The sequence below is a fragment of the Diceros bicornis genome, chromosome 9, assembly GCF_020826845.1.
Source record: "Diceros bicornis minor isolate mBicDic1 chromosome 9, mDicBic1.mat.cur, whole genome shotgun sequence".
Taxonomy (NCBI): Eukaryota; Metazoa; Chordata; class Mammalia; order Perissodactyla; family Rhinocerotidae; genus Diceros; species Diceros bicornis.
Genome location: NC_080748.1, coordinates 75,147,755 through 75,159,873, shown reverse-complemented (window position 1 = coordinate 75,159,873; position 12,119 = coordinate 75,147,755).

Genomic DNA, 12,119 nt, shown 5'->3' with positions numbered 1-12,119 from the left:
TTAGTGTCCTATACACCTGCTTGGCAAGGGGAGAGTCAATTCTAGTCAATACGTTTATGTGGGTGTGTGTGTTAACAGGTCCTCTTAACCTCCAGTTTAAAATAAAGCATGGGAGCAGTAGCTGTCTAGAGATAACACTTTTATGCCAGAGAGAATAACTTCAGCAGTGTGATCACTCAGCCCAAGGAAAGAAAGTTAGAAACCAGCAGGACAGTGTGGTCCCCACCCCCCGGCATTGCAACCTGTAGGGGACCACCTGCTCTGTTTGTCTAAGGTGGGCTCAGGTGCTCGTGTCCATCACTCTGTTTAGTCACCTGGCTACTCCTATACTTAGCTCACTTCAAATATTGCAGTGCATCAAGAAATAAAACAGACTTCATGAGAACAACCAGAGACCAGGCAAAATGATAGCAAAACAGTTGGTAATTCACCCCAGTAGTTGAACTACACTGTTAATTGGCAGCTGCTCTTCAGCGTGTCCAATAATGCTGTGCACTAATTTTACTGTCAAAGGAATACTTGAAAAAGAGATTAAAACAGACTTTCAGAGATTTCCTTGAGACTGGCTTAAATTCCCAGAGGAGATCATTCCATAAGATTGTTTTTTCTGTTTCAATAATATTTACTTCCCATTGTGTGCCAACACCTGTTAGGTTGCATACAAGTATTAATCATCCAAATGGAATCGTATGTTTTCAAAGTCCCTTAAAAAATCAGCCGTCTCCCCTGCCCCCACCAACTGAGCTCACAGACCATGGCCCCGTGGACATGTATAAACCCGTCTGATTTTTTTTGTTGTTGGGTTACCTGGCCAAGTTGCTAAACTGACTCGACTCATCAGTTAAATACCTGTGAATTCAGGAAAAACTAGTCAAACTCTTTTAAATCAATCCCAGACACAGAGATTGGTCACTTTTTCCCCATGTATGGCATGGCGTGTGCTGGAGGCCCCAGAAGAGATCACAAGCAGACACAGGGTGAGGCTATGACACTGCAGGTATTAGGGTAGCTCTCTTGGTCTCTAAGTCACTACCTATGATTATATGCAACATAGTAATGGCTGTCTCAGACATGCTAAATATATAGTTTGACTCAGAATTTCACTTTGATAGAAGAACCCCAGTGGGGACAATGAATGAACAAGAACTGAATGTGTATCACATTATGAAACCAGGCATGTGGAAGCACGTTTCCAAAACAGGTTAGGGACTTGCTCCTCCTCAAATCTTGCCTGTATCAGTCAGCGGCATCATTGTCCATCTGGTTACTCAGGCCAAGAGCCTCGGAGTCAACATGTCTTTCTCTCACCTTACCTACCCCACCCCCTGCCGCCATATTTAATATATCAGCCAAGCTCTGGCTTCACAATACCTATCTGCTCAAACCTACCACATCTACTAGCATCACTCCAGCCCAAGCCACTTGACTCTCCTACTTGGAGAATTGCACTAGTCTCCTACCTTATTGATAGATTTAACCAAAAAAAAAAAAAAAACGTAAAAATTTCTGCCAGAAAAAAAGATACCATAACAAAATCAACAATGAATAACTAAACAGAAAAAATATCTGACACACATACAACCAAGTTTAGAGTCCTTAACGTATAAAGAGCTAATGCAGATTATTATGAAAAAATAGTTAAATGGAAAAATAGGCAAATTATTTGAACAGTTTGTAATGAAATATAAATCATTCATAAACAAATGATAAGCTCAATCTCACTCTACCAAGAGAAATACAAACTGAAAGTTTAATGAGATACTGTTGACACTTATAAGATTGGAAAAATTTTAGAAATTTAATAACGTCCTTATGGTAAGTGGCATGGCGGGGAGTACTAATGTCAGAGGATTAACGTTGGTGGGAGGCCAAATTGGTCCATTGTCTTTGGAGGGCAATTTTAAAAGTACCAAGAAATTTTTATTTATTTATTTTTTTTATAATTTTATTTATTTATTTATTTCTCCCCCCAAAGCCCCAGTAGATTGTTGTATGTCATAGCTGCACATCCTTCTAGTTGCTGTATGTGGAATGCGGCCTCAGCATGGCCGGAGAAGCGGTGTGTCGGTGCGCGCCCGGGATCCAAACCTGGGCCGCCGACAGTGGAGCTCGCGCACTTAACCGCTAAGCCACGGGGCCAGCCCTACCACAAAATTTTTAAATGGATATAATTTTTGACTTGACAATTCTACATCTAGGAATTTATCTTACAAATATATTTGCACATGAGCTTAAAGACACAAATATGCATTGCAGTAACAAAAGAAACCAGACAAATGCCCATTGATACAGGGCTAGTTAAGTAAGTTCTGGTACATCCGCAGAGTAGAATACTAAGCAACAGTGAAAAGAATGAAACAAACTATCTGGTATTGCTAAGAGAAAATTTCCTAGATATATTATTAAATTGTAAAAAGCAAGATGCAGAAGAGCATACATAATATGCTATCATGTTTGAAAATATATATTTCTTGCATATGCATAGACTGTTTCTGGAAGGATATACAAGAAACTGGTAACAGCGGTTGCCTCTGGAAAGGTTACTTGAGAATTTGGGGTAAAAGAGAGGAGACACTTTTTACTATACTTCTTTTTGTGATGTTTGAATTTGTACCATATTCAAGAATTGCCAATTTTTTAAAAAACCATTGTATATAATTTAAAATTTTTCCTATGAAAGGAATTAGAATAATAATTTTATTTTGGTGATACATAGTTAAACTTAGAAAGACAAAGAGAAAAGACTAGTTATATTCTGTCATTTTAAAGGAAAATATTAGAAATACTTTTCTGGAAAAGTGTAAGGTTTTACTTAAAGAGATAAAAAATGTCACTTCTATTATGTCTTTACATTTTCAGAATTATTATGCATAAACTAATACTTCAGGCAAAGTAATAGCTAATAGTTAGAGAATGTTTTCTATGCGCAAACACTGCAAAGCACTTCAAAATACTGTTGTCACCTCCCATTATAGCTGAGGAAATGAAAGCTCAGAGAGATTCGTTGACTTGCCTAAGGTTGCAGAGCTAGTAAGTTACAGAGCTGATGCAAGCCTAAACAGTCTGACAGCAGAGCCCGCATTCTGAACCATTGTACGGTTTCTTTACTGTGTTACTAGTGACTCATTTGTTTCATACAAAACAACACTTAAGGATACAAAATTTCCAATTCAAAACAAGTACTTATCAGAAAAAGAATCTAACCTTGACTATAGGAAATAAAAAATACAAATGTTGTAAATTCTTAAGTCCCATAAATAAAATCATAATATTGTTTCTGATTTTATGGTTGACAATTCAGAAAAATAAAAATATAGTATTTTCAGACATTTGAATAACAATTGGGAAATATGGCCACTGGGTTATATATACAGTACACACTACTTTTTGTATTTATATTCTCAACCTTCATGAAATCTTAGAGTAATAAATAAAATGTTTTAGTTCAGTGTTAAGGATTGAATTGTGCCCCCCAAAAGATAGGTTGAAGTCTTAACCCTCTGTTATGGGTTGAATTGTATCCCCTCAAAATTCGTATGCTGACGTCCTAATCCCTATTACCTCAGAATGTGACAGTATTTGGAGAAAGGGTCTTTACAGAGGTAATCAAATTAAAGAGAGGTCGTTAGGGTGGGCCCTGATCTGTTACAACTGGTGTCCTTGTGAAAAGGGGAAAATTAGGATGCAGAGACAGACATGCACAAAGGCAAGACAATTTGAAAAGACAGAGAGAAGATGGCCATCTACAAGCCAAGGAGAGAAGCCCGGAACAGATCCTTCCTTCACAGCCCTAGCGAGTGCTTGCCTCCCCAACCTGGGAATGTGACCTTATTTGGAAACAGGGCCTTTGCAGATATAATCAAGTTAAAAGGAGGCCATTACTCATTAGGGTGGCCCTAATCCAATACGACTGGTGTCCTTATAAGAAGAAGAGAAGAGACACAGACACAGGGAGAACCCCATGTGAAGACAGAGGTAGAGACTAGAGTGATATGTTTACAAACCAAATGCCAGGGATTGCTGGCAACGCCAGAAGCTAAGAGAAAGGCATGGAACAGATTCTCCCTAGAGCCTTCAGAGGGAGCATACCCTTCCCAGCACTTTGATTTCAGACTGCTGGCCTCCAGAACTATGGGATAGTACATTTCTGTTGTTTTAAGCCCCCAGTACTTGTTGCAGTGGTACTTGTTGCGCAGTCCTAGGAAACGAACACAGTCGCGTTCCTAGAATCAGGTTGGCATGGGAGTGACCTGTTAGGAAGCGCTCACGGTGAAACCATTAACAGAGGGGTGGAGGGTTGGGGGGAGCAGACCTGGAAGGGGATGCAAGGGTGCCAGCTCGGCCAAGTCCCACAGGCAGTGATGGCGCCTAACTCCACAGGGGACTCTGGAGTGTAAGCAATGCCTCAGGTGGGCTAACCCCAGGCAAGGGGGCTAGGATTCTTGCCCCAGCACCCCATCTGCCACAGGTTGTAGAACACCCCATGAGACTTCACCTGTAGGCAAATGGGATCCAGTAACTGGAAGGTAGTTCTCCATGAAAGTGCAACACACACTGCTTGTTAAAATCAAAAGCACCCTAAAGAGGAAAAGAAAAAAATGGTAAAAAGGGATTTGAGAGGATCGAGGCAGAGCAACAGCATCATCTGACACATCAAGTTATCTGGTCTGTGATATCTGGAGTCCAGAAAACTGGATGCTGATTTCCAGTCCTGCTATTAACTTGGGTAAATTTGGGAACACAAATTTGCATCTAGTCAATCCTAGACAAAAGAGTCAATTGACTCTTTTGTTAAAAGAGATCACAATAGGGCCAGCCCTGATGTCCTAGTGGTTAAGTTTGGTGCACCCTGCTTCGGTGGCCCGTGTTTGGTTTTCCCGGGTGCACACATACACCAGTCGTCAGTGGGCATGCTCTGGCAGTGGCCCACATACAAAACAGAGGAAGATTGGCAATAGATGTTAGCTCAAGGCAAATCTTCCTTAGCAAAAAAAAAAAAAGAGAGAGAGATCATGTTAATGCTTTTACAAATTTCTTTCAGAAAGTATTCACTTTTTAGGGCTGATACTCAGCTGGTGTAGTTACATATTGATTGTGAAATATATAAATAGTTCTGTATTGGGTGGGAAATAGCCACTGCCCTGGGCCTGCAGATGCCCCCCACTACTTTGGTCCCTTCTCTGGAACCCCTGGACTTCCCTATGACCCAGCAACTAAAATGCTGGGCACAGCTGGGGGAGTCCCCAATGCTACAGCCAGTGTTCTTTCTAATTAGTTGACAGTTAAGATTTTAACTATCATCCCCAGATTAGGCACCTGCTATGTACCTAATCCAGTAATTGGAACTGTGAAGGACAGAAAAGAAATGTCAGACAACCCCTGCCTTCAAGAAGTTTAAATGTAATTGAGGTGGAAATGCACAGATTAAATAATTAGGAATAATTATGTGCTAAACTCTGTGTCTTAATTCAGGCTGCTGTAACAAAAATACCATAGACCCAGTGACTTAAACAAAAAACAATTATTTCTCACAATTTTGGAAGCTGGGAAGTCCAAGACCAAGACACCGGCAGATCCACAGTCTGGTGAGAACCCACTTCCTGGTTCATGCACAGCTGTTTTCTCACTGTGTTCTCACATGGTGAAAGGGACGAGAGAGTTCTCTGGGGTCCCTTTTATAAAGGCACTAATCCCATTCTGAGGGCTCCACCCTCATGCCCCAATCACCTCCCAAAGGCCTCCACCTCCTAATACCTTCACATTGGGGATTTAGACCTCAACATATGAATTTTAGTGGGACACATTCAGTCCACAGTACTCCCCAATCCTGACACGTAAAAAGTGAACATTTTCTGGGAAAAAAAATTGTAAAAGCATTATACTAGGGCACAGTATTAATCTTCAGCTTTCTTGAATGGTTGAGCCCACCATGACCCTTAGGTTTCAGTAAGTCTCCAGGATATTCAAATTAAAAATTCATCAGTCGGTGGTTTCGTTTATGCAATTCCCACCACTTTTACTACATTTTCCACAAATTAACGAGCTCTTTTCACATTGTGTATGTAGTCATAACCAAGTACAATACACCAGGAACCTGCAAAATTCTGTGATCACTATTTTCTGTAAGAGGATCTGTGGCATATTCATTTCCAGCAAAAAGAGGCTTTCTCAGAGGAAAAATAAAATAGCCAATGCAAAGGTGCCTGTAAGTTCCTTCGAGTGTTCCAAGCTACATGGGTGGACAAGGGAAAAGAAGATGGAAGGCCCACAATCCTCTCAGTGTAGGGCTTTGAACTGTAAATCCATTTCACTTGGGGGTCAGAACTTAACCACAGACCAAGAAGGTGGGCGTTTGAATGAATCCGTATCGACTGACCCTCTGGGTTGCATTTGGCCCAAGTGTTACCTCAGTGTCAGTTTTCTGAGATACAAAATATGTCTAAAACCTACCCATGGATATTGCCTAATTGGTAGTGGTCTCGAGGCCTACTGAGATTCAAAGATGACACTTACAGCTTGAGAGGGGTTAATTACAGCCCAGGACCCAGTTAGGATAAGTAGCAGGCATCGGGGAAATTCCTGTTTTTCTTCCTGGTATTTTGAGTAGGCTTTGGAAAATAATTTGGGAAAACTATGAACCCTTTCGCATCTAACTGTTTTCATCATAAATTTGCCAATTCGGAAATATTATAAATATTGAAGGTTTAATTCTTAAACCATCACATAAACTCTTTCAAATACACCCAATGAAATCTAAATGCCATAGCAGTTGAATATTCACATCATCCATTTAAAAAATACATTTTCTCTTTAACAGTAGGATAGTTCACGGTGTTTCTTGTTTCCTCTCAGACTCCTATTTGTTTTCCACTCCCTCCTTAGAAGTTTATCCTAATGTGATATTTTATGCATGAAAACTTTTTATTGCTCACTTTTTCATTGTAAAAATATGTGCACCTTTCCAATAAACATATGTATATAACTTTAATTTTCTGTGACTATAAAATCAAAAGTGATAAAAATCTGTTTTGTATCGAGTTGGTATTATAATTATTCTTAGTCCACAGTTGATTAAAATAACAAAAATATATTACAAACTTTGACAAATGACAATTAAACAAATACAATTTTATTGAAAATGTAGCCCAACTGGAAATAGCCTGGGTGTCCATCAATAGGAGAATGGATAAACCAACTGTGATATTTTCATACAGTGGAATCCCACTTAGCAATCAAAAGGACAAACTGTATGTACATGAAACAACATGGGTGAATCTTGAAAACATTATTCCAACTAAAAGAATCCAGACATGAAAGAGCACATAGTGTATGATGCCCATTTATGTGAAGTTCTAAAACGGCCCAAACTGATCTATGGTAGAAGAACACCAGAACAGTAATTGCCTGTGGGGTGGAGTTGGGGCAGGGACTAACTAGCAAATGACGTCAGGGAACTCGCTGGGTGGTGGTGATTCTCTGTATCTTGACGTCAGGGAACTCGCTGGGTGGTGGTGATTCTCTGTATCTTGACGTCAGGGAACTCGCTGGGTGGTGGTGATTCTCTGTATCTTGACGTCAGGGAACTCGCTGGGTGGTGGTGATTCTCTGTATCTTGACGGGGATTTGGGTTACACAGGTGTACGCATTTGTCAAAACCCACAGAGTGATCCACTTAAGATTTGAACATTACATTGTATGTTGATTTTACTTCAAAAGAAAAAAAATAACTACCAACAAATAGTGAATTCTAACTAATGATACATATGCTGAAATATTTTGGGGGAAAATATACTGATGCCTGCAATATACTTTGAAATTTATCTGGACTGATAGATGGATAGAGGGGAGGACAAATGGATAGATATGTGATTTTGCAAGCTTAGTAAAATAGTTGCAGAATCTAGGCAGTGGATATATGAATGTTTACTGCAAAATTCTTTCAACTTTTCTGTATGTTTGAAGTTTTTCATAATAAAATATTGGAAAAAATTTATTGGAAATATGTCTCTTATTGAGATGGATGAGAATATCTTCAACCAGTTCATGTGTCCAGGGAATATTAATTCTTGGCTAGAATTAATGCTGTTTTACATCAATTTTATGCATATTTGCCTCTTTTTAAAATGTAAGCACTGAGAAAACATGTTCACATAATTAAGTAGACAAGAATGGAAAGAGTTTTGTTATAGTCTTGTTCCTCAATTCTTTGAGCCTCTTCTGAATTATGTCCCTCCAAATCACAGGATAATTAGTCATCAAAAATTATGTTTAATGATTCATCAGCCGACAATTTGGTTTGGCCTTCCTTTAATTTGGTTGAATGCAAAGAATAAGAAACCTCTTGACTTCAAAATGATTTTTTTTTTTTTACCCAATCAATAAGGTCATTCCTTTCTTAACACCAACATCAGTATTTGAAAAATTCCTTGGTTTAATGTCCTGGAAGTTATTTCCCCCCGGAAAGTGCACCACAGTAAGGTTCAGGATAGTGAGAGGTGGGTGTTCCTTTTGTCAGGGAGAGAAGGGATTATGACAGAGCTGGGAAAGCAGGACCTACACTCATAAAGAAAGTTGAGAATCTGGAATTTGAGTCCCTTAAACTTACCTGTGTGTTTGAGCCACCTTAGAAAGGGGACCTCAGAGGTCGGTGGTCCCATTTGAAGACTGCTACATTAAGGAGTCCTTTCCCCATGCAGAGGGCAAGACAAAACCAAAGACTGACTCAAATTCCTCCACTCCTCAGGGTATATAGAACCCCTGTCTTTTTTTTTTTTTTTGATGAGACAGACTGGCTCTGAGCCAACATCTGTGCCCATCTTCCTCTCTTTTGTATATGGGGTGCCACCACAGCATGGCTTGATGAGTGGTGTGTCGGTCTGTGCCCGGGATTCGAAACAGCGAGCCCTGGGCCGCCTAAGTGGAGCACAGGAACTTAACCACTACGCTACTGTAGGACCCCTGCCTTTTACCATGATGCCTTCCTAGACACCGCATCCTGAAACAAGGGCCTAGTATTTACCTGTAGAAATGATGTTATAACTGCAGGTACTGTTCCTGGCTGAGGACTTGCTGGACAGTGTACCCTAATAACAAGTGTATAACAACCATAATCCTTCATAGTCCTCTGTAATCTCTGTGTAATTGGACTCTAGATCTTAGAAAATGAGTGGACAGAAATTAGATTGACTCCTGGGCCAGCCTCAGTCCTAGTAGGGAAAGGGTTCACATGAATGCTCCCCAATGCCACTGTAGATTCGGTCAGGGCAGGGCAGGGCTGAGCGTCATATCCACAGAGCAAGACAGAGCAGGCAGGAGGCCAATGTGTGGAGCCCCTCAGTCATCACATCCACAGGGGCAGGACAAGTCTGGGCAAGACCTGAAATCAGGCAGGCTAAGGGACCAGGACAGCAGCAGAAAGGGCAGCTGATGTGCCCCGGGGTGCTCTGAACAGAGAACCCTTATCACCTGGAGCCCCAAACGCTCCCATCTTGTTGGAGAAGCCTCCTAGCCCAATGACGGAGGAGAAGCTTTAGTGCCTGTGGACTGCCTTATTATCTCTCCTTCAAAACATGGCGGGGGCCTCAAAGACAGGGACCAACACAGCTTTTATCTGCAGCTCCAGGCGGCATTTGGCATACAGAAAGTGCTCAGCAGCTATTGTCTGACTGACTAAGTGAGTGAACAGTTGACTGAGGGGATGCAAGGTTTGCTTTGCTGGTGCGGGGGCAGTTTTCGCTAGGGTTGACCCCTTGAGGCTTTTCGGACCTCCTGTCTTCCCTCTCTTGGACGCTAATATGGCGTGTCTTTTGATCTGCTCTTGTAAAACTCCAACACCTGCCTTCCTTCTGTGTCTGCTTTCGGCTTGCTTCTAGGCTTTGCACCCGTGTTCCAGGTGGTTTTGTGCCTTTACTACGTGTCTTGTTCACGGGGGTTTGCTGGTGCCGGTGTCTTGACCTGTTGAGCAATTTGCATGGTCTTTCTCCCCAGCTTGGAACTTGTTCCTCCAGTCAGCTGCCTTTGCACTAGTTCCTGACCCTCTGAACAATTTTTTGGTTCTGAGACACCCTTGAGCAGCGTCTGTTCGTCCTGCAACTTCTGAAACATTGCACTGACCCCACAGCGTTTTCATTCATCCATTTATTTTTTTTTCACTTAATACAAACTTAGGAACTGAGGTTTGGCAGAAATTAAAGCCTGTATCAGTTTTTCTATTGCTGCTTAGCACGTTACCACAAATGTAGCAGTTTGAAACAATACAGATTTATTATCTCATAACTTCTGTGGGTCAGAAGTCAGGGCACAGCTTAACTGGCCCTCTGCTTAAGGTCTCACGAGGCTGAAATCCATGTGTTGGCCAGGGCTGTGGTCTCTTCAAAGGCTTGACTGGGGAAAGATCCACTTCTAAGCTCCCTCAGGTTGTTGAAAGGTTTCATCTCCTTGTGGAGTCCTACTCCTGTAGAACTGAGGTCCTGGCTTTCTTTCTGACTGTTGGCCAGGGGCTGCTCTCAGCTACTACAGGCCACTGGCAGCTCCTGGCCACATGCCTTCTCTGTAGGTCTCTCACAACATGGCAGCTCACTTCTTCCAAACTCAGCAGTGGAGAGAGAGTCTCTCTAGTGTCTGCTAGCAAGATGGAGCCATTATATATATAAATATATAATCATAGTCTACTTATAGATCACAAGAGTGATATCTCATTACCTTTGCCATAGTCTATCAGTTAGAAGCAAGTCACAGGTCCCACCCACACTGTGTGGACAGGATTATACAGGGCGTAGCATGGGGGCTACCCTAGGCTCTGCCAGCCACAAAGTCTATGTGTAGAAAGCCTTGAACAACTATAACAAAAGGTTTGGACTGTTTCCTACAATCAGTGAAGTGCTTTTGAGCCGTAGAGGGCCAAAATGGAGGATGAACTAAGAGTAATGTGTAGGAAGGACGGGTATGGGGAGCAAATGGGAGGTGGGTGGAGAGAAAAGCATCCAGTTGAGAGAGGAAGAGGATCTGACTGGTACCGATGGTATGAAGAGGAAGGCGCTGATATAGACACTGCAGAAGTACAATCAAATGGACGCACTGCAGAGAAAATGATCCAGACTGGAGGCCCAAGTGCCTGTTTAAGAGGAGAAGACAAAGATGTTTCAGAGCTTTCTAACCCCAGGGACAGTAGAGCTGAAGGTCTCCTCAACAAAGATAGGGAAGACATTCTAGAGCAGAGAGAGAAGTCATTCCGGATATTTTCCTCTTAAGGCACCAGTGGGATAATCAGAGGGAAATTCTGAGCAAGAATTCAGAAGTGTGGGTATAAAGTTCAGAGGCAAGTTCAGGGACAAAGAAGCTGATTTGCAGCATGGATAGTTAGCTGATTTCACTGCTCCAGTGACCTGGACAATGTGCAGGCTAAACCATATCTTTTGAATACCACCCGCAGGCTTGGGAGTTAGGTACTTTGAGGGAGAAGCCATGAGATCAGATTAAATTATCAAGAAAAAATGGAGCAATTCTAGGACTCTACCTACCCAGGGGAAGGTTGAGAAAGAGTAGGCAGTGAAGGGGGAGGAGAATCAAGGGAATAAAGCCTCACTGAGGAGAATTTACAGAAGAAGGGCATGGTCAGACAATATGTTAAATACTGCAGAGGTTAAGTAGGATTGGGACTGAAATGGGGCCACTGACTATTACAGAACAGCAGTTATTCTCAACTAGGGCAATTTTGACCCCCCTACCTGGGAGGATGGTGCTACTGGCATCTAGTGGGTAGGGGCCAGGGATGCTGCTAAACACCCTACAGTGCACAGGACAGCCCTTCCCTCAACAAAGAACTGTTCTGCCCAAAATGTCAACAGTGCAGAGGGTGGAAACCCTGCTGATACAGCAACCATAGGTCCTGGATTTTCTGAGATTAACCCATTTTCAAACACTCTTATCAGAGCATATGTCTCAAATAGGGGCTTAGAAAATGTGGTTCTCAGTGTTGGGGAACCTTGAGGGGAATCATCCTCTGTGTTTGCGCCAGAGGGATAGAATCTGCTTTCCACCTTATTTTGGAGCCTATTTTCCATTGGCTGGCCTCTTCTCCACTCTCATTTTTTAAAATCTTAGACTGATGCTCCTGAATG